This window comes from Eulemur rufifrons, chromosome 7, assembly GCF_041146395.1.
Source record: "Eulemur rufifrons isolate Redbay chromosome 7, OSU_ERuf_1, whole genome shotgun sequence".
NCBI lineage: Eukaryota > Metazoa > Chordata > Mammalia > Primates > Lemuridae > Eulemur > Eulemur rufifrons.
This window is the reverse complement of record NC_090989.1, coordinates 87,619,578-87,644,604: the sequence shown is the minus strand read 5'-3', so window position 1 is coordinate 87,644,604 and position 25,027 is coordinate 87,619,578. Positions and strand designations below refer to the sequence as shown.

Genomic DNA, 25,027 nt, shown 5'->3' with positions numbered 1-25,027 from the left:
GCTGTTTATGTTTCTTTCTTTCAAAAGATGTTTGGCAGCTGCTCCCTGAAGAGGAGCTCGGACTCTTTAAATTTTTATTAGGCTACAGTATTTGAAATTTGGAGAGTAGACATTAGTCTTTGAGGTGCAGTGTTTGATGGTATGAATCTTTTAAGCTGTAGTACTGCAAGAGAAGATTTTAGAGATCTGCTACAGACCATTTATCAGGGGACAATGAAGCATTTGTGAACAATATATAGTGAAAATATGCTTGCAAACTTTTCATTAGACAATATAGGAAAATCTTGCTGGTATGTTTTTTAGGTTTCAATGATATGTCAAATAACATAGCTACTAAAGGTGTAATGGATTTTTTTTTTCCATTTAGTTTAGTTCTCATTTTTAGACAAAAGAAACATCTCCCTGGCTAACGTTGCTTTATATTATAGAAGTCGTATACGGTATAAATTGCAATGAAAATAAGCAAGAGCATGTAAAATGAATAAAGAAGTATCAAAATGAATAAAGAAATAGGGTGGCAAGAACTGGAATGTCTATAGGTTTACATCTTTTTTTTTTTTTTTTTTTTTTTTTTTTTTTGAGACAGAGTCTCACTCTGTTGCCCAGGCTAGAGTGAGTGCCGTGGCGTCAGCCTAGCTCACAGCAACCTCAAACTCCTGAACTCAAGCGATCCTCCTGTCTCAGCCTCCCGAGTAGCTGGGACTACAGGCATGTGCCACCATGCCCGGCTCATTTTTTCTATATATATTTTTAGCTGTCCATATAATTTCTTTCTATTTTTAGTAGAGATGGGGTCTCGCTCTTGCTCAGGCTGGTCTTGAACTCCTGAGCTCAAACGATCCGCCCACCTCGGCCTCCCAGAGTGCTAGGATTACAGGCGTGAGCCACCACGCCCGGCCTACATCTTTTTTTGTAATCTAAAAGAAGCTTTGCAGTGTTTCCAGATAACAAAGCATATTTTAGTGAAATCTATTTTATAAGCCTTACAGAAAGATAGTTATTCCTTTAATTCTGTTCCTTACAAGTGTTTCTTCCTTCATTTGTAATCTAGCTACAATACTCTAAAACACCTTTCTGTGATAACATAAACTGGCAGGAGGCCAAATTTAAGGCACATATTGGTTATTTTAAGCAGCACAGTACACAGGCTGTGAGAGGAAAATTTACTCGCTTTAACCAGTCAAGGTATAAAGGAGCAGTGGTAGAGACCTTGGTGGAAAACATTTAAAAAAATAAATAAATAGCATCATGCTCTGTTTCTTTTCTACTATAAGGCCTGTATGGGGTGGCTGAAACATGTTATTTGCTGGATAGTGACTTTAGGGATACCATAGATGCCCGTCAGCTGCCTTAATACTGTAGTGAGTGTTTTTAACTAACAGCTATTCCAGGAACATTTTATTTCTCTGGGAAAGCTGTCTAGGAGATATTTCAGACAGGGTCAGCTGGGTTTCCAGAAATATGTTCATCCGTGCTGCCTGTGTTTCTTTTTGACCTAATGTTTTGCTTTGTTTTGTTTTGTTCTTTTAATGGTCTTAGTTTTCTAAATAAAAGTAAGATGATGTAATTTGAATGAAACCTTTAGAAACTCCTTTCACTCAGTGACTTTATATAATTAGTCATTTGTCAATGAGAAGAGTGAGATTTTCCTATAAAATTATATTATAGATTTGAGAGTAAGATTCCATATTTAATGTTTCAAAGGAAATTGTTTTAAGAATAATATTAACTTTAACATGTTCTAATATAAAACAGGGGGATATCTCACTTAAGGAGATCTTCATATTTAAAAGGTAAAATACAGTTTGTAGTGTGCAAATTTGAAAAGGTATAATCTTAACAAAGTCTGATTTTTGCACAAAATTTAAAGTTAATGTCAAAATTTGAAACAAAAATTATCAAAAATAACATTATTGCAAAGCTAGCTGGCCAGGTTAATTGTAAACTATATTATTCTATTTCTACACTATAGTACCACTTGTTTTGGTAAATAGAAATATCTTACTATTATTTGTAAGGATTTATTTTAAATCATGTGATTTTTAAAATTAAACTCTATATAGTCTTACTTAAGAAATATTTATATGTAATATAAATATACATATATATTCTTTAAATAAAATGCAAATGCTTTTTATTTTCATTGCACATCATAATAACAAAAGAATTTCAAAGGAACTTGGTGAGTTGTAGACCTGAGGATGTGTGGATGTGTTGGAGAAAATGAGGATGTTTTACTGCAAAGCCAATTTGATCAAAGTGCTGTGAACAAGATTTTTAGATCATTTATATTCAAGGATGCTTCTTAACAAGATGCTTATTTAACTAAAAACATAGACACAAGGACCAGTGTAATTGGTAACCTAAAAACCTGTTTTTCTCCTTTACATCTTTGTGTATTAGCATATTAAGAAAAATAGGAAGTGTGATATATTTTTATATAATGTTTCCACTTTTTCTTATTAATAAGTATTACAAGTCATTACCAAATATGATTGGTGAAAGTTTTTTTTTTAAAAAAAACAATATTTTCTTCCCTATCATCAATAGATTTAGACAATCTGAATATCCATTTGTAAAATATGCTTTGAATTTTTCCAGATGCAATAGTAGACATAACCCTCCTCCCCCTGAAAAAACTAAAAGGAGACAAAATGCCTAATACTTTGGTGGTGTTCAATAAATGTTAGAAATTTATTATAAAAGAAAGTTTGGATGATATCATTACAAATGTATCTTTTAGCTCTAAGTGATTTAGAAACTTACTTGCAACCCAAACCTCTTCACCTCCTGGAAATAGATTGCCGTGGTCATGAGTTCCAGTCATCTCTTCTCCAAGCATAGATAGAAGCAAGGAGAGAGTTCGGCAAGGAGAATGGGGGCAAAAAAGAGATAAAAGTTCTTAGAAGAAATATCATAAATATATGTAAGATATTTTCTTAGATCTCTTCCTTTATTTTTCTTTCCCTGTTAGAACACTTACTCACTTCTACACAATTTTGTCTTTAGTACCTTCCAGCCTTAAACAAGAATCTAAGATTGTAACCTCACTAACTAAAATTATTTCTTTGCCTTTGCCCTAAGTAGAAAACACGTTGTCCAGTCCAATACTTCCTCCTATTACGGGGATTTTGGAAGGTCATAAGTGGGGTAGAACAGCTGTGACAAATAAAATGTTATGTCTAAATGGCATTAAGATTGGACAGAAGAGCAGCAGTATTTTTTTTTATGTTTACTTGTCTTGTTAAGTGTGTTTTCCCTCCTCAAATCAATTGTAATTTTTATTCTGCTTTATTTTGGGGGGCTAACCAACAAAATTTCACATACAAGTTTCTCTTATGGGAAGCAGAAATTTTTTTATGCAAATATTATGTAAAGTGATACACTTAAAGTAGAATTTATTTGAGCAAGTTATCCTTGAATGCCCACTCTGTATCTGGAACTCTAATGTACATTATGAGGGAATAAAATATAAGTAGTAACCAAATCCCAAATAGTTTATAAATCTGGGGTAAGGGAGAGATAACATTTATAACCCTATAAACATTAGAGACAATATAAGATAGAATATCACTGAAATTCACCAGGAAGTCATCGTGATATAAAGCCTTGCTATTCACAGTATGGTCTATGGACCAGAAGCCCCAGGCACATCTGGATGCTTGTTATAGATGCAGAATCTCAGAGCCTGTCTCAAATCTACTGAGTCAGAATTTGCATTCTTGCCAAATCCCCAGATGATTAGTGTGCACATTAATATTTGAGAATCACTTATTTAGAACAACACTTTTTGTGTGGGTATAAATGTGTTTCATAGGGTGAGGCATTAGGGGAGGTGATGAGTAGGCAGGGCAGGATACTGTACTGTAGTTTGAAAAAGCCATTAATCAAATAATCAAGGTTTAGATAGACATGAGCTTATCATGTCCTGGCTCCTGAACTCGACCTGGTAAACCAACTGCCTTCATTCTTCAGGCCTTTCCCAGCACTTTCTATTTTAATCCAGGCCGTGGTAATAGCTCCTCACAACTATTGGATGCCCTCGTCTTTTTTCAGTCTCTCTTTCTAAAATGGTGTTTCTGAAGTCTTCAAAATGTACATGAAGAGATATAAAATTTTTTCTGTAGAGTAGAGAAGAATTCTTTACTGAGTAACAACTGGGTCAAGTCAGGAATAGCCAGGCTGCTATTCATCCAGTGTATACTGGACAGTGTTGTATCTGTTGTAAAATATCTTCACCAGCTCCCTAGGGAATGGCTACTACCACAGAAGTAAAACTACTTATTTTTTTATCCACAGTTGTCTGGATTCATAGCACTCTGTAAACCAAGTATAAAATAAGATATTTGCAAGATTTTTCACCCTTAGTGTCTATACCTACATAACTAAGATTAAATTTTGAGCCTTTTTTTAATATTAAGTATTACTCAAATACAAATAAATAAAGGACCAAATCTAAGGAAATAGAAATTTCAGGGCAGTTTTTAATTGAGAGAAACATTTAAAAAATTCAGCTCTGAATATATAATTGTAAGTCTCACATTGTACTCACTAAATGCAAAAACTCAATTTTATAAAGTACATTTTGCTCTGATTATACTCAGCAATGGATAAGAAAGAGAAACAGCATCTAGTGAAAAGTTGGTTGATGGCAAAGAGAAAGAAAGCCCAGCAAGAAGAGAGATTTTTCTAAAAGAGGCAGAGAGTCAAAGAAATATTTATAAAGAGGAGATCACATAGAGGAGAAAAAAATTTAGAGAGGCAGCAAGAGACAAGTTCCTTAGGCTATGAGGTTGAGGGATTAATCAAGTTAGGCGGCTGGTCCAATTCCACAGTTTATTTGTACTGTAGTCATCAAAGTAAGTTATCACCTGTTATCCTACCCTTTGAAATTCCAATGAGCTTTTTGGCAATTATCCACTAGCCACTGCTCTTAAACTATTATTATTATGCTTAACCTTCCGTAGGCATTTAACAGGATGCTATGACAGCCTCCATGGGGGATTGATCTCATTCAGCATTGCAGCCACAACTGTATCATTTCATGAGTACTTGAAGTGGGCTAGATGAAACTAATTTCTATGGGATTTTCTTTTTCATGGAAAATATACATTCCGTTCATTTCCTGATTTTTAGCATGGATTCTTTTCCTTTTGTCAAGCTCTAGAACCCTCCCAAAATAAACACATGCTTAGGCATGGCATGCACATATACACACACACGTACACACATGCATACAGGGTCTGCAAACAGAGTGCATTACTTTTTTTCCTCTTTTATCTTGTATTTTAAATAGTTTCACACTTACAGAAGAATTTTAAGAATTATACAAAGAACTGCACCCAGACTTCTCAAGTGTCAATATTTTGCTATACTTGCATTGTCTCATTTTTTTTTTCCATGAGCCATTTGTGAGGAAACTGTAGACCTGAAGATCCTGATGATCCCTTTCCCTTAAATACTTCATTAGTCCTCTTCCTCCAAAAACAAAATAAGAAGTCCTTTTATATAGTCATAGTTATCGGTACTTAAATGTCGTTTCTATTATTAAATTGTTTATCACCCTCTGACAATGAATTTATTATTTACAATAAAATGAGAAGTTAAAGAAAATATTTCTTATTTGGTATTTTTTTCCATAAGTACTTTTCTTGAGCAGCTGACATCTCATTTCCTCATATTCATCCTTCTACTTCCATAAAGTATTTTGTAAGAGATGACTGCAAAGCATAAACTTGAAGTGTGAACACTTTGCTTTCTTCTCTATATATTTATTCCCATCTACTTCCTACAGAACAATGCAATAAATAACTTTAACAATGGCATCTGAAGAACTAAAAATGGTTATTTTAGTTAGTAAATGTCAAATTCCAGAACAATAATCTTTGCATTTCTAACTTCATTCAGTCATGTCAACTTGAACATTTACCAGGTAAGGTTTTTGTGAAGATTAATTGTTGGTAAATGTAAAGCACTTAAGAACAATGCTTGGGAGAAAGTGTTGTATGAGAGCTACTAACATCATTATGATACATATATAGCAAACAATTGTTCAAAACCATCTTCCCTTCCTGTTATTTTTGTACTACTCCCTATAGTTATGTTATATTTGTAGCCACATAGGTTCAGTATGTTAGAGTGACCATCAACTTTCCTTCCTCTCCCCTGCCACCTCATTCCTACTTCTACCCATATGCAAACATGTCTTATTATTTCCGCTTTTGTAACTGCATTTGTTCTTGTTACTGCCACCAGCCTTGGACAGGCCTCGCCGCATCATGTCTGCACTGTACCATCAGTACCCCAGTTCTAATTTCTTCTACCATTCAATATTTCTATAAAACATTGCCAGATTACCTTCTCCAAACACTGCTTGAAAACACAATAGCCTGCCTTGGCATCTTCAGGTCCCAATAGTCCTGTTAACTGGAATATATTTCTTGTTTTATTCTATCTACACATTAAATAAAAATACTTGTAAATGTACTTTATAGAAGAAGTCCTACATGGGATAGTCTTGTCATATTACATTTTAACTTTACCATCTTTGGTTTTTAATCAATTGTTAGGAGAAAATTTCATTCAGTATTATCTAGTCTATTCTTGAATCAACGTGACAGCACTTAAAATTAGTATGTCTTCAAAGTATTAACTTAACCAAATGTCAATTATTGTACCATTTCCTTCACATAGATATAGATAGATAGGTAGATAGACAGATAGATAGACAGACAGATAGTACGTATATAGTCACTTCTGTTTTCATGGAGAAAATGTTGACCAAATTTTATTTTATTTTATTTTATTTGAGACAGAGTCTCTCTCTGTATAAGTACCGCACACACTAACCGATTGCGCCACTGGAGCTCCCAGAGTCTCTCTCTGTTGCCTGGGCTGGAGTGCCGTGGTGTCAGCCCAGCTCACAGCAACCTCAAACTCCTGGGCTTAAGCGATCCTACTGCCTCAGCCTCCTGAGTAGCTGGGACTACAGGCATGTGCCTCATGCCTGGCTAATTTTTTCTATATATTTTTAGTTGTCCAGCTAATTTCTTTCCATTTTTAGTAGAGACGGGGTCTCACTCTTGCTCAGGCTGGTCTCCAACTCCTGAGCTCAAACGATCCACCCGCCTGGGCCTCCCAGAGTGCTAGGATTACAGGCGTGAGCCAATGCTCCCAGCCTGTAGATTTGTGTTTCCTTTACCTTTTCCTTTTTCTACTCAGTTGAGCAAAACACTGTGAAATGAGTTCCAAATCTGTGATGGAAAACCATATGAATAATATTTAGGCTAATTAGTCATAACTTAGAAATGCAATAACAACAAAATAATTTATTAATACCTCAAAACCATTACTCACTGTCAGAGTTTCTCATGCCAGATCTACAACCTTTTCTGGAGAAAAGGATTTTTTATATGGGCTCCATGTAGACTTAGGTAGTATCTACATGAAACTTCTGGAGGAAATCAAAGATTTATTCAGTACTCACTATGTGCTCAATAAACGTGTGCTTGCATGTGCTTGTGTAAAAATTTGTTTCATTGTGATTCAAGATTTTCATCATTATGCACCTCAGCTTCCATTTATTCCCACAAAAACAGGAACTCTAAGGTTGGAAGGGCTTAAATGTCTAGTTCAAATCTCCACTGAATACAGGGAATGTTCAGCATTTAGGTCAACAATGATAGCTGGCCCCTCAGTAGCCATAGAAAAATACAGCCAAACCTACTTTTGGACAATTTAGTTTCTAAATTGAAAAACAATTAGGTCCCCATAATCTTGTTCTCATGTGTTCTAGTTATGACTTTTTGAGCAATATTAACATGACTCTATCATATCCCTCACTCACAAATAGACATAACTCTCATATTCTTCTTAGCTTTTTTCCCCCTTTCTCTAGGTTCTATTTAGTCTGTTCTTCTGTTTCTTACTCTTATGAAATGGTTTTTAGACTATAACACCATTCTTTAGTTTTCCAAAATGAAACATCCAGAAGCAAACTGCAATATCCAGGTAGAGATCCACTTTGATGGTACAATAGCCCCTCACTAATCAAAAACTGTTGCTATTTGCTTAACTTCAAGATCAGTTGCTTTAGCAGCCCAGCACAGAGAGTGAGAAAAGAGAGTGAGAGACTTTCCCCAGTAATCCAGGGAACTCTCCCATATCTTACCCTAGTTCACCAAGATGGTGCCACCAGGAGTATGCAAGAGTTACAATATTACTGGGCTTGGGACACCCCCAGTGCTGAGATGGCTGCAATGATCAAAGACTTAGACCACAACATTCAATTCCCTCTGAATATCTGGAAAGACTTCTCAAGAAGGGTGGGTTCAAACAAGCCCAGACTGTGAAGTTTGAAATAAATACCCAACTCTTCAATGCCCAGCCATTAACAAATATCCACAAACATCCAGAACATCCAGAAAGACATGACCTCACCAAATGAACTAAATAAGGTACCAGTGACCAATCCTGGAGTGGTGAAGGTAGGTGAACTTTCAGACAAAGAACTCAAAATAGATCAAAATAGCTGTCCTGAAGAAGCTCAATGAACTTTAAGACAACACAGAGAAGGAATTCAGAAGCCTACCAAAGAAATTTAACAAAGAGATTGAAATAATTGAAAAAAAATCAAGCAGAAATTCTAGAGCTTAAGATTTTTTTTAATTTTTTATTTCACAATATTACAGGTATACAAATGTTTAGGTTACATATATTGCCTCTGCCACACCCAAGTCAGAACTACAAGCATGTCCATCCCCCAGACAGTGCACACCGCACCCATTAGGTGTGAATATACTCATCCCTTCCTCCCCCCTCCCACCTGCCTGACACCCAATGAATGTTACTACCATATGTGCACATACGTGTTGATTAATTAATACCAATTTGATTATGAGTACATGTGGTGCTTGTTTTTCCATTCTTGTGATACTTCACTTAGTAGAATGGGCTCCAGCTCCATTCAGGGTAATACAAGAGGTGCTAGATCACCACTGATTTTTGTGGCTGAGTAGTACACCATGGTATACATATACCACATTTTATTGATTCAGTCATACATTGATGGGCACTTGGGTTGTTTCCACATCTTTGCAACTGTGAATTGTGCTGCTATACACATTCTAGTGCAGATGTCTTTTATATAGAACTTCTTTTTTCCCTTTGGGTAGATGCCCAGTAATGGGATTGCTGGATCAAATGGTAGTTCTACTTTTAGCTCTTTATCTCCATATTACTTCCCACAGAGGTTGTACTAGTTTTTAGTCCCACCAGAAGTGTATGAGTGTTCCTATCTCTCCACATCCACTCCAACAAACTGAGAAATGTATCAGAGTCTCTCAACAGCAGAATTGACCAAGCAGAAGAAAGAATTAGTGAGCCTGAACACCGGGTAGTTGAAAATACACAGTCAGAAGAGAAAAAAGAATAAATGGCAATGAAGCACACCTACAAGATCTAGAAAACAGCCTCAAAAAGCAAGTCTAGGAATTATTTTCCTTAACGAGGAGGTAGAGAGAGAGATTGGGGTAGAACGTTTATTGGGGTAAAAGGAAGAAACTATTCAAATAAATAATAATAGAGAATTTTCCAAACCTAGAGAAAGATATCAATATTCAAGTACAAAAAAGTCATAGAACACCAAGCAGATTTAACCCAAACAAAACTACCTCAAGGCATGTGATAATCAAGTTCCCAGAGATCATGAATAAAGAAAAGGTCCTAGAGAAGCAAGAAAATAGAAAAAAAAAAAAATAACACATAAAGGAGCTCCAATACATCTGGCAGCAGTCTTCTCAATGGAAACCTTACAAGCCAGGAGAGAGTGGCATGACATATTCAAAGTGCCGAAGGAAAAATATCTTAACTCTAGAATACAATACCCTGCAAAAATATCCTTCAAATATGAGGGAGAAATAAAGACTTTCTCACACAAGGGATTTCATTAACACCAGACCTGTCCTACAAGAAATGCTGAAAGGAATTATTCTATCAGAAAGAAAAAGATATTAATTAATGATAAGAAATCATCTGAAGATATGCAACTCACTGGTGACAGTAAGTACACAAATACAGAATACTGCTGTAATTGTGGTGTATAGAGCACTTATATCTTGAGTAGGAAGACTAAAAGACAAACTTATCAAAAATAACAACAGCTTTTTGAGGGATAGATAGTATAAAATGATATGGATAGAAACAGCAAAATGTTATAAAGCAGGGGTGATGGAATTAAAGGGTAGAATCTCTGTTAGATTTCCCTTTGTTTACTTGTTTATTTTTGTTTAAGTAGCATTGTCATATGTTTAAAATAATTGGTTATGAAATGTTTATTACAAGCCCCATTTTAACCTCAAATAAAAAAACCTGCAAGAGATACACAAAACGCAAGAAATCAAAACACACTACCAGAGAAAATCACTTTTAACAAAGGAAGACAGGAAGGAAGGAAGAAAGAAAAATAGGACCACAATACAACCAGAAATCAAATAACAGCATGGCAGTAGTTAGTCCTTCCCTATCAATAATCACATTGAATGAGGATGGACTAAGTTTGCTAATCAAAAGGTAGAGAGTGGCTGAATGGATAAAAAATAAGAGCCAACTATGTGTTGTCTGCAAGAAACCCACTTCACCTATAAAGACACACATAGATTGAAAATAAAGAGATAGAAAAAGATATTCCATGCAAATGAAAAAAAAAGCAGGAGTAGCTTCAGTTCCATCAGATACAATAGTTTTCAAGACAAAAATTGTAAAAAGAGACAAAGAAGGTCATCATATAATGATAAAGGGGTCAATTAAGCAAGAAGATATAACAACTCTAAATATATAGACACCCAACACTGGGAGCACCCAGATATACAAAACAAATATTATCAGCACCAAAGAGACAGACACCAGTACAATAATCATTACAGATCTCAACACCTCACTTTGAGTATTCGACAAATCGTCCAGACAGAAAATCAACAATGAAACATTGGACTTAACTGCACTATACAACAAATAGACTTAATAGATATTTACAAAACATTTTATTAAACGGCTGCAGAATTCACATTCTCCTCAGCTCATGTATTATTCTCAAAGATAGACCATATGTTAAGCCCCAAAACAAGTCTCAAAAAGTTCAAAAATTTTAAGTTATACCGAGTATTTTCTGTGGAGTAGAACTAGAAATCAATAACACGAGGACATTGAAAAATATACAAACACATGAAAATTAAACAATATTCTCCTGAATGACAAGTAGGTACATGAAGACATTGAGAAGGGCATTAAAAATTTCTAGAAACAAATGAAAATGAAACAAAACATATCAAAACCTATGGGATACAAGCATCATCTGGGAGATGGACATGTTTGAAGTTCTGACGCGGGTAGGGCAAAAGCAATATGTGTAACCTAAACATTTGTACCCCCATAATATGCTGAAATAAAAAAAAAAATCAACAGTAAGTTAGAGTATACTTTAGAATAATTAAAAGAGTGGAATTGGAATGTTCCTAAAAAAATGTTAAATGCCTAAGGTGGTAGATATCCCAATTATCCTGATTTGATTAATTCACATTGTATGCCTGTATCAAAACATTACATGTACCCTCTAAACATATGCAACTATTATGTATCCATAATAATTACAAATAAATATATATTAAAAAAGAGAAGTTGCTTCACATTTTTCATTCATGAAGAATGTGATCAATAGGCCAGGAGTGGTGGTTCACGCCTGTAATCCTAGCACTCTGGGAGGCCGAGACAGGAGGATCGCTCAAGATCAGGAGTTCAAGACCAGCCTGAGCAAGAGCAAGACCCTGTCTCTACTAAAAATAGAAAGAAATTATTTGGACAGCTAAAAATATATAGAGAAAAAAAAATTGGCCAGGCATGTTAGCACATGCCTGTAGTCCCAGCTACTTGGGAGGCTGAGGCAGGAGGACTGCTTGAGCCAGGAGTCTGAGGTTGTTGTGAGCTAGGCTGACACCTCGGCACTCTAGCCTGGGCAACAAAGACTCTGTCTCCAAAAAAAAAAAAAAAAGATGTGATCAATAAAACTATTATTTTTTCCTCTGCTTTTTAAGATCCAGTATTATCAAAGGAATTATATTAAATTCTGTATTTTGCAATTGATTGCTTGAAGTTAATAGGAAGTTTGCATCCATTCTTCTAACTTTTACTGTGTTATTTTCTGAAGAAGCTGTTGGATTGCCCTCAACTAGAGAATAGCTGTGGATCTTGACCGTGAATTTGCACTAAGAAACAGTCTGATGACTGTTCTGCCATTTTGTGAATGTGCTAGCTTCCCGAGAGTTCACATCTCGTGTGGTATCACAGCCTATGATTCAAGGAAGAGGCATCTGATTAAATGAATGTGAGAGAAAGGAAAGACAAATATGATTTTAATTCTGTGGCTCCTTTCTCTCAGGCACAGGATTAGGTATGTGAATTATCACTTTTTATTGACACCCAACCCTGAGGGGAAGCTATATACAGATATTTTCTCTTTGTATTCTACCAGGCTAGATTTAGGGTCTAGTGACTTAGTCTCATCTTCTACCCACCATTTGTTAGCCATGTGTTCACAAACAAGTTCCTTGAATATTCATCTCAAAGTGGAAAACAGATGAAATTAAATTTTACTAAGAGAATTTTCATTAACCTGTGCTGTCCGTATTAAGGTTATTAATAACTATAAGATACCACTATCTACTTAGACTAGAACATCTTCTAGGTATAATTGTGAAAAGCATCAATCTCATTCTTGAAGTTAGGAAGTATTTTTAAATTTTCTCCTTTTATGAGATCATCATTCACTACCCATGGATATTTCTAAACCTAATCACTCTCATCAGACGGGAGACAACTTACATTGTTTTGTTTTGTTTTTTAACACAGAAAGTAAATTTCAGTATAAATCAGACCCTAGAAAACTTTTGGTTTTCCCTTCTGTGACACCTTTATGTTTTGTTCAATTAGTTCATCAACATTTCTCACCTCCTACAATCATTGATTACACCTTTTAAAAAATTCCAAACAAAGTGTTTCCTGGAATTATTAGTTCTTTCAAAGCTGCTTTGCTTTTGTGTCCCAGTAATGGTATATTACAGTGCACAACAGCACACGGATGAGCCACTGCTGTAATCCATCAGTAGGGCTCCCTGGCTCTATGATGGATTATTGTATTACATCATCAGCCCACAAGCTGACAGGAAAGAAAATGCTTCAAACTGGCCTCTTTCATAAATTGTTTTAGTCTTAATGAAAGAAAAAATGGTTTGAAAGGTATGGATGAGTAGAAAAACTTACTATACCTTTCAGCTCTATATTGAATTATATATATATGAGAGCAGCCATCAAAATGTCCTTGGTTCACAAGATAGAATTTTCTTTTCATTTAAAAAGTATGACACTAGTTAAGGTGTATAATGGTGACCATGGTGACCGCAGTATTCTGCAAAATCCTAAAGGAATTTGGGATTATCTGAATCAAAGAAGAGATTTAAGTAGTGTCAGTACAGGTTTTACAATATGTGCATTTTGATTCTTCAATAATGTATGCTATTGCTCTATTAATTCAAATGTTTAATTAACCACATGCTACACTTTATGTCCTCGTTAAATAACAGAATTATCACTGAACTTGAATGTACGTACCCATTTACATATTTTACATGAAAAATGTGAAACAAAAAATTTGCATTCCTATCCAGGAAAATCAATCATGAACCCTATTATCCATTTAATCAATATTTGACATTTAGTAAGGCTATAAGTTTGATGAAAGAATAGTCAAATAAATTAATAGACCTGTAAGTTCACTTCTTTCTTTTTAAAAAAAAATCATCAATGTCATATTTTTGAGAATATTAAAATAAGTCAAATATCTGTGAAAATATGTAAAGATCTTTTACAACTCTAATCAAAATAATTTAAAATCAGGTGTCTGGTTGTCACTAGAGAGCTGTATGGAAAACATGAACTTTGAAAAACTTAATGTTTATTTTAATTTACCCACATTGCTCTTCTTTATTCCTAAATTAAATAGCATCATGAACAAAAGGAACTTTAGGACAAACCCTGTTATTTCTATTATCCTGAAAATGCCCCTTCTGCCTCATTTTCCAACGGAAGGATTTGCTTGTTAAAATAAGTAGTGGCACACTTTATAATATTGGCAAAGAGAAACATGATCTAGAATATGAGCTTGTAAATTAGTTTCTACGCTTTTCTAATAACTCAATGTCTCAAAGAGATATTTAAGGTTAAAAAATTAAATATTAAAATTTGTAATTTCCTTGTGAGGCTGCTAATAAAATTGGATAAAATGAGTTCATAAGCATTTTTGTAGAGCAGTCATAATATCAAAACTACAAATCATATCATATCACACTTCAGAATTTAGAATCTTCAGGTATTTTATTATACCCAAACTGTGAAACATTTACTTACATCAATTGATTTCTTCTATAATAGTCCCAGCACCTTCTCCTTGTCACCAGTTTCTCACCTCTCACCTCAAATTTTGTGACCCTGAAAAGTTCATTTGTTCCATATGTCACCAGCTTGGGTGACAATCACTTAATCCTTTTATTCTTCCCCCCAATTTTTGTTTCTCTGCCAGATTATTCATCATTTTGGTTAATGTAGTAATCATTTCTCCTTTCCACACTACCCAGAGAGGGCTCCATATTGTGTTGCTCTGGATTTCCACTGTAATTTAAAGGGAAATTTGCACAATGTCCAGAGCCCTTGATGTCCTGCAAATGAAGCAGGAAGATGACATCAAATTCTTTGCAGCAGGAACCCACTTAGGTGGCACCAACCTTGACTTCAAAATGAAACAGTACATCTACAAAAGGAAAAGTGATGGCATCTACATCATAAATCTGAAGAGCACCTGGGAGAAGCTTCTGTTGGCAGCTCATGCCATTGTTGCCATTGAAAACCTTGCTGATGTCAGTGTCATATCCTCCAGGAATACTGGCCAGGGAGCTGTGCTGAAGTTTGCTGCTGCCACTGGAGCCACTCCTATTGCTGGCCACTTCATTCCTGGAAGCTTCACTAACAGATCCAGGAAGCATTCCAAGAGCCACATCTTCTGGTGGTTACTGATCCCAGGGTTGACCACCAGCCTCTCACAGAGACATCTTATGTTAACCTGCCCTCTGTGTAACACACATACTCCTCTGCATTATGTGAACATTGCCATCCCATGCAACAACAGGGTAGCTCACTCTCAGTGGATGCTGACCTGGAAAGTTCTTTGCATGTGTGGCACCATCCCCCATGAACATCCCTGGGAGTTCATGCCTGATCTTTATTTCTATGGAGATCCTGAAGAGATTGAAAAGGAAGAGCACACTGCTGCTAAGAAAGCTATGACCAAGGAGGAACTTAAGGGTGAATGGACTTCTACAGTGCTTGAATTTACTGCTACTCAACTCGAGGTTGCAGACTGGTCTGAAGGCATACAGGTGCCCTCTGCGCCCATGCAATGGTTCCACGCTGAAGACTGGAGCACTCGGCCTGCCATGGAAGACTGGTCTGCAGCTCCCACTGCTCAGGCCACTGAATGGGTAGGAACAACCACTCAGTGGCCTTAAGCTCTCCTTCTACAAACTCATAAACGAGATGGAAATAAGGTTGATGGAACATAAATATCAGTTTCTAAAAAAAGAAAAAATATCATCAGCATTATCATTTCCCTATTTACTTGCTAAGATCTAAATTCTAATATAATCCTTAGATAGGATTTAAACTCAGATCTTTGGATCTTTGAATGCCAAGAATTTTTCCCAAGGTTTTTCCATTATGCCAAATATCTCTTATGAAATTCTCCTGACCTTTAAAACATTCACCTCTACTTTAGTGACATGGATATTGTGTGTAAAGCCATCACCCAAATTCTCTTCCCAGAACCCTATAGCATCTATTAATCCTCTCCGCCTCACACGCACAGAAGGCTTTAGCACTTATAAAGTATCACAATATTTAATTATTTTAAAAGGTTTGTGAGGTACCACAAATCTTTTTCACCATTTTCAGAATGAGGAGAATGAGATTCAGAGGAGGTTAAAAGATTTGCCCAAAGTAACATGATCCTGTGAATAGTCAAGAGCTACACCAATCCTACATAGCTTCATGCTAGAGATACCATAATGCGTTCTTAATAACTCTGCCATGCTCGCTACTGGCATGATTTCCACCGAGAATGTCTGCAGGATATTTTTTTTTTCCCCACCTACAGTGCAAACAGTAGATTTGTCCTTCTCGTTCACCACATTGAGCATATGTTTCCCACGTTAAATCTGCATACACATACACAAACGGCTCAAGACACACATCCATGAGTTCTGTTTCAGGTCAGGTTTCTGGCTTGGAAATCAGGTTTGTTGAACATGTATTTTACTATGTGGTTTACAAGTCATGTTGGGGAAATTGGACCCTATAATTTTATATATATTGTATTTATAATATATGCATATATATAATATATACACATATATATTTTAGAGCAAAATATTCTTAACCCTTTAACTTAAGAATACCTAATTAAATATAGTTAAATAAAATATAAGAATCTCCCTAATTCTGTTACCTATACCAACATTTAAAAATTTTACAATAAAAATTTTCAGACACTGTTTAAATCTTTACTGTCTTTGGTTAACTCTAGTTGTGAACAGATATACATAAAACAAATCACCGGTAACATTTAAAAAATTTCCAGCCATGCTGTTTGTTGGAACAATTAAACTTTGCATTTACAGTGAATAGCTTTTCTGCAGGCCATGAAATGTGAGATTCCCATTCTCTCCTGAGTAGACTGCCTCCCTGGGAAAGAGAGAGCCATTATAGCTTAGCACACTACCTTCTTTTTTTTTGGAGAAGTATTGTAAATTGTTCTGTTTGTTCAAGTGGAGAACAGTGAAAGAACAGTGAATAATAACTTTGCAATATAGACTGCTATCCAAAGGGAACAGAACAGAGGCCAGCAACGTCATTTTATTTGGACCCCAAAATCAAAAGTGTATACCTTTAATATAAGTGTGTGCATGCAACCACGCATACACACACTCACACAGTTAATATCATTTGGCTTCATCGTTAGTCATAAATTATATACATTACATATAGACAAAAAAAGAGTTCTTAGTAATGTGTATGACTTCCCTCAACTGAAAGGAACAAATTGGGAATTGCCTTAGTTTTGATAACTCTCAAAGTTAATCATGCATAATCATAACTGAGAAGTCCTAAGTTGTATAACTCAAAAAGTTATTTTGTTAGGCCTAGAGTAGGAGATTTTTATAAACTGTTAAGTTAAACATTTAATTTTAAATGAGGCTATTGTCAAAAAAAAAAAGAGTTGATTTAAAAGAGAAAATATCGTGAGTTGATTTTTGTGAGATGTGAGAGGTGCGGGTCCTGTTTCAGTCTTCTACATGTGGCTATCCAGTTTTCCCAGCACCATTTATCCTGGATGCAGCTGGAGCCCATTATTTTAAGTGAAGTATTGCAAGAATGGAAAAACAAACGCCCCGTGTACTCACCATTTAATTGGTACTAACTGATCAGCACTAATGTGCACATATGGGAAGTAACATTCATAGGGTGTCGGGCAGGTGGGAGTAGGGAGGAAGGGATGGGTAAATCCATACCTAATGTATGCAGTGCATGCTGTCTGGGGGATGGGTGGTACAAAGGCAATTTATGTAACCAAAGCATTTGTACTCCCCTAATACTCTGAAAAAAAAGATAAAAAAAAAACCAATAATTCAGTTAAAAAACAAATAAAATGAAATGAAAGAGAAAACACGCTAATATTATTTAACTGTGCTTCTATCTATGCACTATACTCAAAAGTTGGAGACTATTTCTTAGTTTTTGCCTGTATAGACATTCTTAGGTCATTAAATATGAAATGTTCGATTTCAAATCAAAAGTGTAGTTTTTTATATCTCAAACAGGAAGCAGTACAATTAATCAAAGTAGACTCCTAAACTATCAACACAGTTTTGCCATCTTAAAAGTAGCTTGCTTATGCCAGCAGAGAAAAAGCCTGGAAAGCGAGTGGCAATGAAATCATGAAAGGTGTTTTCCACAGCTTGTTGAGAATTGAATATTTTTCCTTGCAAGAAGTGGTCCAAGGCCTGGAAGAAGTGGAAGTAAGTTTGTGCAAGATCTGGTGAATATGGTGGATGGCAGAGAGTTTCCAAGTCCAGTCTCTGTAGTTTGAGCAGTGTTGTTTGTGTGACATGTGGTCGAGCGTTGTCTTGCAAGAGGATTGGACTATCTCTATTGACCAATCTTAGCCGCTTAATTGCAAGCATCCTCATCATTTCATTCAACTGTTGCAGTAGACATCCACTGTAATCAACTGACCAGGTTTCTTGAAGCTGTAATGGACCACCAGTGCTGGACCACCAAACACACAGCATTAGTTTGTTTTTTTAATGAATATTTGGTGGTGGACTGTGTTTCGGTACTTTATCTTTATCCAACCATTGTCCTAAATGCTTGTGATTGTCAAAAGAATCCATTTTTCATCACATGTAACAATACTATTGTAGAAATGGTTCCATCATTATGTCGAGACAGCAAAGAAAGACAAGCTTCCAGACAATTTCTCTCCTGATGCTCATTTAATTCATGAAGAAACCATCTATCGAGCTTCTTTACTTTGCCCATTTGTTTCAAATGGTCTAATATTGTTGAACTAATAACATCAAACCTTGCTGCTAATTCACGCGTAGGTTGAGATAGATTCACTTCTACTACAGCTTTCAGCTCATCATTATCCACTTTGGTCTCAGGTCGCCCATGTGGCTCATTTTCAAGATTAAAATCACCAGAATGGAACTTCTCAAACCATCACTGTACTGTGCATTCATTAGCCACATCCTTCCCCAACACTTTGTTGATATTTCAAGCTGACTGTGCTACATTCGTTCCACGACAAAACTCATATTTGAAAATAACACAAGTTTTTGACTTAGCCATGGTTTCACAAAAATTGCTCTAGAAAAAATTTGAAAGATGATCACAGGCCACAATGTGTGTTTGAAAGACTGAGAATGTACCTTCACAATAAAAATAAAACAAGAAGTGTCAAAGTGAAATGTCAGAGATATCAACTGTCAAACTTAATACTTAAGGAAATCGGACATTTCATACTTAATAAACTTTAATTAGTTACAATTAGTGATTTCCATTAATGATGGTTGTTGATAAAGGCAATTCACACATACTATGTGGAGTACTCACAAATTATTTACAAAGTAGGTAGTGCATTATTTGTTTTATATTTGCTACATTAAATGCTATCTGTGCACTTACAGGAATTAGTGGAAAGGAGAGCAAACTAGCTAATCTAGGGCAAAAGCTATTTCCCTTGATTTATTCAGATAACTGACCCCAGAAGTATGCTTTCCGTTTTTATTTGAATTATAGTTATAATTTTCTCTGTTCTCCACACACTGTGTATAGTCAGCCTAGGTGTTATTCAATAGACCTGTTCCAACATCTACTGTGATTGATTTATTTAGAAATACCTCCAGGCCAAAATGAGAATGAAAATAAATGGAACAGATGAAAGTGCCCTGCTGCAAGCAAGAGCTACAAATTGAGGTTAAGAGTAATTGCTTTGGCATAATTGTTATTTGTAATCTTAGAACAAATGCAAATCTCCCATTAGGAGCAGTAAATCCGGTGCTTAAAGTAGAAGATGAGTATTTCACTGCCTAGCAATGGGAAGCCATAGCTGAATGCTAAGTGCAAGGACATAAAAATTTCCTCAGGTCTTTCTTTGGACTAATAATACAGGGGATATGGTGGACACAATAGCACTTCAGAAAAACAAATAGCAAAGTATGATTTATTTGCTCTGTGTATTTTCCTTTTCCAAGACACATTATAAAAGCTTTGTCTTTATATTTACAAACTTGTAGTGTGCACTGTTTCATAAATACTTTATATTTATACTAAGCCTGTCTTCCAGAAAGGCTGATGTGTTTTTTATGGTTATTAGTCTTTACACCTTCATCACTGAAGTAGATAGTAAGGTGAAGATATTATCTTCACTTTAAAGAGATGAGAACAGAAGCACACAGAGGTCAGTGACTTTTCTGAGGTTATGAAATTATGCTGTGGTAGCTCTGGAAAGAGTGTAAAGAATATGTGATTCAACTCATTTTAACTGCCACATCATCTTTTTTCAGATTATTTCTTGTCAGTAAGTTATTATTACCAGTGGGGATTATGATAATCATAGTGATAAACTGAAGATTTTCATTAGATTCCTCAAATATCCAACAATTGCTGGGCCAAGATTATTACATAAGAAATGCCATATTTATTTTTAAATGAATTGTTTGCCTCACAATAGAATGCTATTTTATACTATTAAGTTAAAGCCTAGATAAGATTAAATTGAGTTCTTGGCTACATAGCAGGTTACCTTGTTGATTTGAATATATAGAAAAAAGTGAAATTTCAAGGTCCATGTGTACCTGCATGAATATTTAGAAACATAAGAAGTTGCAAAAAAGAGTGACTAGGTAAAATTGAATATGTGTGTTTGAGAAAGTGATGGGTGCAGCAGGAGAGAAAATATATTGTAGTGTTGCAATAGAATAATGAAAAACATCAATCTTCGGTTTCTGATATATACATAGCTGAGGTCAAATATCAAGCGGATTTTTTGAGTCACCCCAGCTGAGATTGCACTGCCTTAATATTGTTTGTTAGATATTGACAAGAAGAAAGTTTAAGATGGCATAAATGTATTTTTAACCTATAGCATTTATTTTGTAGATTTTTAAAGAATATCATGTACCCTATAAAGATATACCACTATTATGTACCCATAATAAGGAAAAATAAAAAAATAATATCATGTTAACCATGAAGAAGGATAATGTGTAGTCTGTTGCAAAGCCAGAGTAGTATGTACTGCTTTAGACAAATGGGTATTTTTGAATTCTAGAGAAATTGAATATTTCTTGGGGTTATTTCCCCAAGACTGATACCCAAATGTGATCTCAGCTTTCTCATAAGGTCCTTAATAGTTTAAGAATAGACTTTTAATTTAAAATCCATCTCTAAGAAGCAAAGTCCACAAGGCTATCCTCTTGTGACTTCTCCCCATTGAACCCACATAGTGACAAGGTTTTGATCTGTGCTCATAGTTAATCAATGGTGCCTTGGATTGGGAGGGATGTCCTTTGCAAAACAGTGACAGAATTATAGCAATATAATCCCAAGTTGATTCTATGAAACCATCTATTTTTCTTTAATAAAATAAAAGAGCTGTCAAGCACTATTAATGCCCCCTGCTGTCATTTCTTTATAAAAAGAACACAGCCCCTTCTTTCAATTTGGTAAGGAGGCAAAGAGTCACAGTAGAGTTACAGATGAAAGAAAAATTAAATACAATGCAAAAGTGAAAGTGCCTTTTAGCATATATTAGTGAGATGAGAGTAAAATATCAAGGACACAGATATCTTCGGCAATGGTTCCCTCACAAAAAGAAATTGTCAGTAATTTAAGGAAGGTTGTAGCTTCATCACTTTCTGTCTCTTTCCTGTAGGCTACAATGTGTTGTTCAATTTTAGTGTGAGACTGACCTAGCTGTATGATTGCATTTAGTTAACAAAGCGAATAAGCAAATGCAATTTTATTTTTGAGCTGTTTATAGAGAAATCTCATGTAATTATAGCAAAAGCAAATGTGGAGTTCAGAAATATTTTACAGTGTAGAAATGGCTTTAATGAGGGGGGCAAAGGTTACTAGTCTTTTGTCCCTTAAAGCTAGCTGTGAATTATTAATCATTTATACATATCTTAAGCAAATTTGAGGAAAAAACTCACTTTTGTGTTCATGCTTTGAAAGATGATAATTCTCACCATCACCAATAATTACCTACCTAGCTCAATAATTAAGAATTCAATTAATTCATTGAAGATGATAAATCTATTCTTATACATCATTCTGTGCCAAGAATGATCAACCAAGATGTTTATAAAGAAAAATAAGATAAAATTTTAACTTCCCAGAGATTATAATCAAGTAGAAGACTTAGACTTTAAAAAAGGAAAGGACAGTCCATGAATCATGAGGTACCAAAACAGTGTAGAACTATAGAAAACAGAGAAGAGATATAGATTGTCTTCTTTGGGGGAAAAAAAAAGAGAAGTATCTAAACGGGTTTTAAAAATATGATTAGGAGTCTCACAAGTGACTGGAGTGGGGAGAAATCAGATTTAAATTTGATTCACATCATTGCAGACAAAGAGCAGGGGTAACACTACATTGCCATGTTCATCATGTGGGAGACATGAGCTGGAAGAAATTACTGTGTACCTTGATCTGCAATAGCCAGATCAGTGACACTTTATAATATTACTTATCAGCATTTTCGATATAGCAAACCTCTTCCTGCCACTGCATACTGCTACCACACGGAACAACATAAATTCAGCAAATAAACCATGTATGTTCACACTCCTATAATGTCTCTCATGCCCAGAAGTCCACCTCCAGCCTGCACTTTTATCCACAGATCGTACCTACATATACCTGGCTGTTTATTCAGCTTTGAGGACTCATTGTGGGAGTTGCCTTTTCCTGGAAGTGTTGTCTGATGCCACCCGTCCCAAATCTAGATTAAGTACTCCTCCTAAGGGGTACACAGCCCACTGATGTTACCTTTATCACAGCACTTACTTCACACTATTTCAGTAGACAGTTTATTTGTCTATGTCCTCCTTTGGATTATAATCTCCTGAGGGCAAAGGCAATAATATTGGAACATCTGGAACAGAGCCTGCCCTATACAAGGCCCTGACTCAATTAATATTTTTTTTGAATGGGAAAAATAAAGATATAAAAATGTAGCATGTCTCTGCATAAATTTGGACTATCAACCAATCTTCCATGGGCCAGTAAAATCATCAGGAGATTGTGTGCACCTTACCCATACATCTGGATTTGTCTCTGACCTTCCCTTTTCATATCCCTAATTACCAGAGCCTATCAGATCTTTTTTTCTAAATATTTCTTTTCCATTTTCACTTCTATTTCATCTCCACTATCATTGCTCTAATGCAAGACTTCATTTTTCACTTGGACAACACTGCAATAACCTCTTAACTGTTCTCCCAGTTCCAATAAATGTCTATTAAATTGAAATGATTGAATTGCTTAAAGTAACACTCTTTATTTTGAAAATAAATCAACTAGCAAGTACCTGCTGCCCACCTACAGTATGTTCCAAACTTATTACATGCTATCGGGGAGTCAGGAGAAGCAGAGCATAGAAATTTCCACTTTGTCCCCAGGACACTATGATGTGGCCACAGAAAAATGTGAAACAGTGTTTCTCAAAGCACATCATGCATACGACTCATATGAAGATCTTACTAAAATATAGAATCAGTAGGTCTTGTGGTGAGCCCTGTGCTTTTGCATTTCTAACACGTTCCCAGGAAATGCAGGTGCCACTGGTCTGTGGGCTATCCTTTGAGTAGAAAGATATTAAAATCCATTAAGTGCCTACAGTATATCTCATAGTGAAGATTCTAAGGGCAGGCAGCCTTCATGGAGGTGGTAAATGATACTATGAAAACCTCTCCACGTTGAGAGAAGATTGTACACTGAGAAGATACAAGCCCATGTCCTATTCCTACCCAGCTTTTAAGACTTGCCTCAGTTCTCACCTCCTATCTAAAGCCTTCTTCAGTCTTCCTGGCACAACTCGCACTGTTTCTCTCTCTCTCTCTCTCTCCCTACTCCCACCTCTGTCCCTCAATCCTCTTCCTAGACATCCTCTAAAGTACATTCAAAAAGATCTTTCTAAAATACGAGTCTGACTTGGCCATGCTTAGTCTTTTTGTTTGGTTTTGTTTTTTGTTTGTTTGTCGCGCTTAGTCTTAAAATAATTTCTTTCTGTCACATGCTGTTTAAATTCCAGACTGAAAGATCCTTTCCAAACTGGCCCTGCTGGGCCCTCCAGGCTCACTTTCCACCACTTCCACCAAGTGCAACCTGCATTTGCCCAGCTTCACCACAACTCTTTCTTACCTCTACTTTTCACAGGCTGCTGCCTTTGCCTGGAATGTCCCTTCTCTGTTGTCTGCTAGGCAAAGTGTACCCATTGTTCAGTGGAAACACAAAAGTCCCCTCCTCCACTAGGCCTGCCTTGACCTGCCAGTCAGAGTCAGGTATTCTAGTGGCTTTCTTAGTTCCATAGCACATAAAACATTACTGAATTCTTCTATTTATTCCCACTGAGTTCACCACTCTCACATGAGCCCTTATTTTGCAAGGACCTGAGCCTCATCTTTCTTTGCATCTTCTACCCATAAGGCTATGTTCAAAATACAGAAGGGGCTTCAATAACTGTTAGTTAAAACAATGGATAAATAAATGCTAACTAGCTATTTACTCAAGCAACCCTACTTACAAAGAAAATGTATGACAACACTAGTAAACAAAGCCAATGCATATCATGATGAGATTTCAACACACTGAAGAAGTAAATGTTATGGTGAAAGGGGAAGAAAAAAGAGAAGATAGAGAAAGAAAATACTAAGAAACATTGCCATGAGGAAAATAGGTAGTTACTGCTTACATGTTAAGTTTGCTCTGTGCATGCATGTGTGCACACACACAAACACACCATTCATAATTTAAACTCAAACAATCCTACCAAATTTAGCACATTTTCAGAAAGCAGCAGAAAAGACAAGAAAGTACATGAATACTTCTTTTCAAGCCATTATTTGCGTAGGTACTGGAAGTTGTGTCTCAGATATAGGATTGAACTGAAATGAAAGAAGGTCTCATGGCGAGAGCAGTCAATGTTCCTCCTGTTTACAGACGGCATGGCTGTGCTTGTAAACAACATATGTGAATTACTATTTTTCAGTTGAAAGCGAAGCTCAACCCTGGATGTCAGGGAACAATTCAAAGGTGATCCTGAATAAAAATAAATCATGTCCCATAATAACTCATGAGAAAG

At 35.7% G+C, this 25,027-nt stretch overlaps 1 protein-coding gene and 1 pseudogene across 6 annotated transcripts in view; both read left to right on the top strand.

Moving 5' to 3' along the window:
• The window catches only part of NLGN1 (neuroligin 1), a 666,223-nt gene that overhangs the window by 559,434 nt on the left and 81,762 nt on the right, over positions 1-25,027 (top strand). The window lies entirely within an intron of this gene.
• On the top strand, positions 14,742-15,608 carry LOC138386482 (small ribosomal subunit protein uS2-like; annotated as a pseudogene).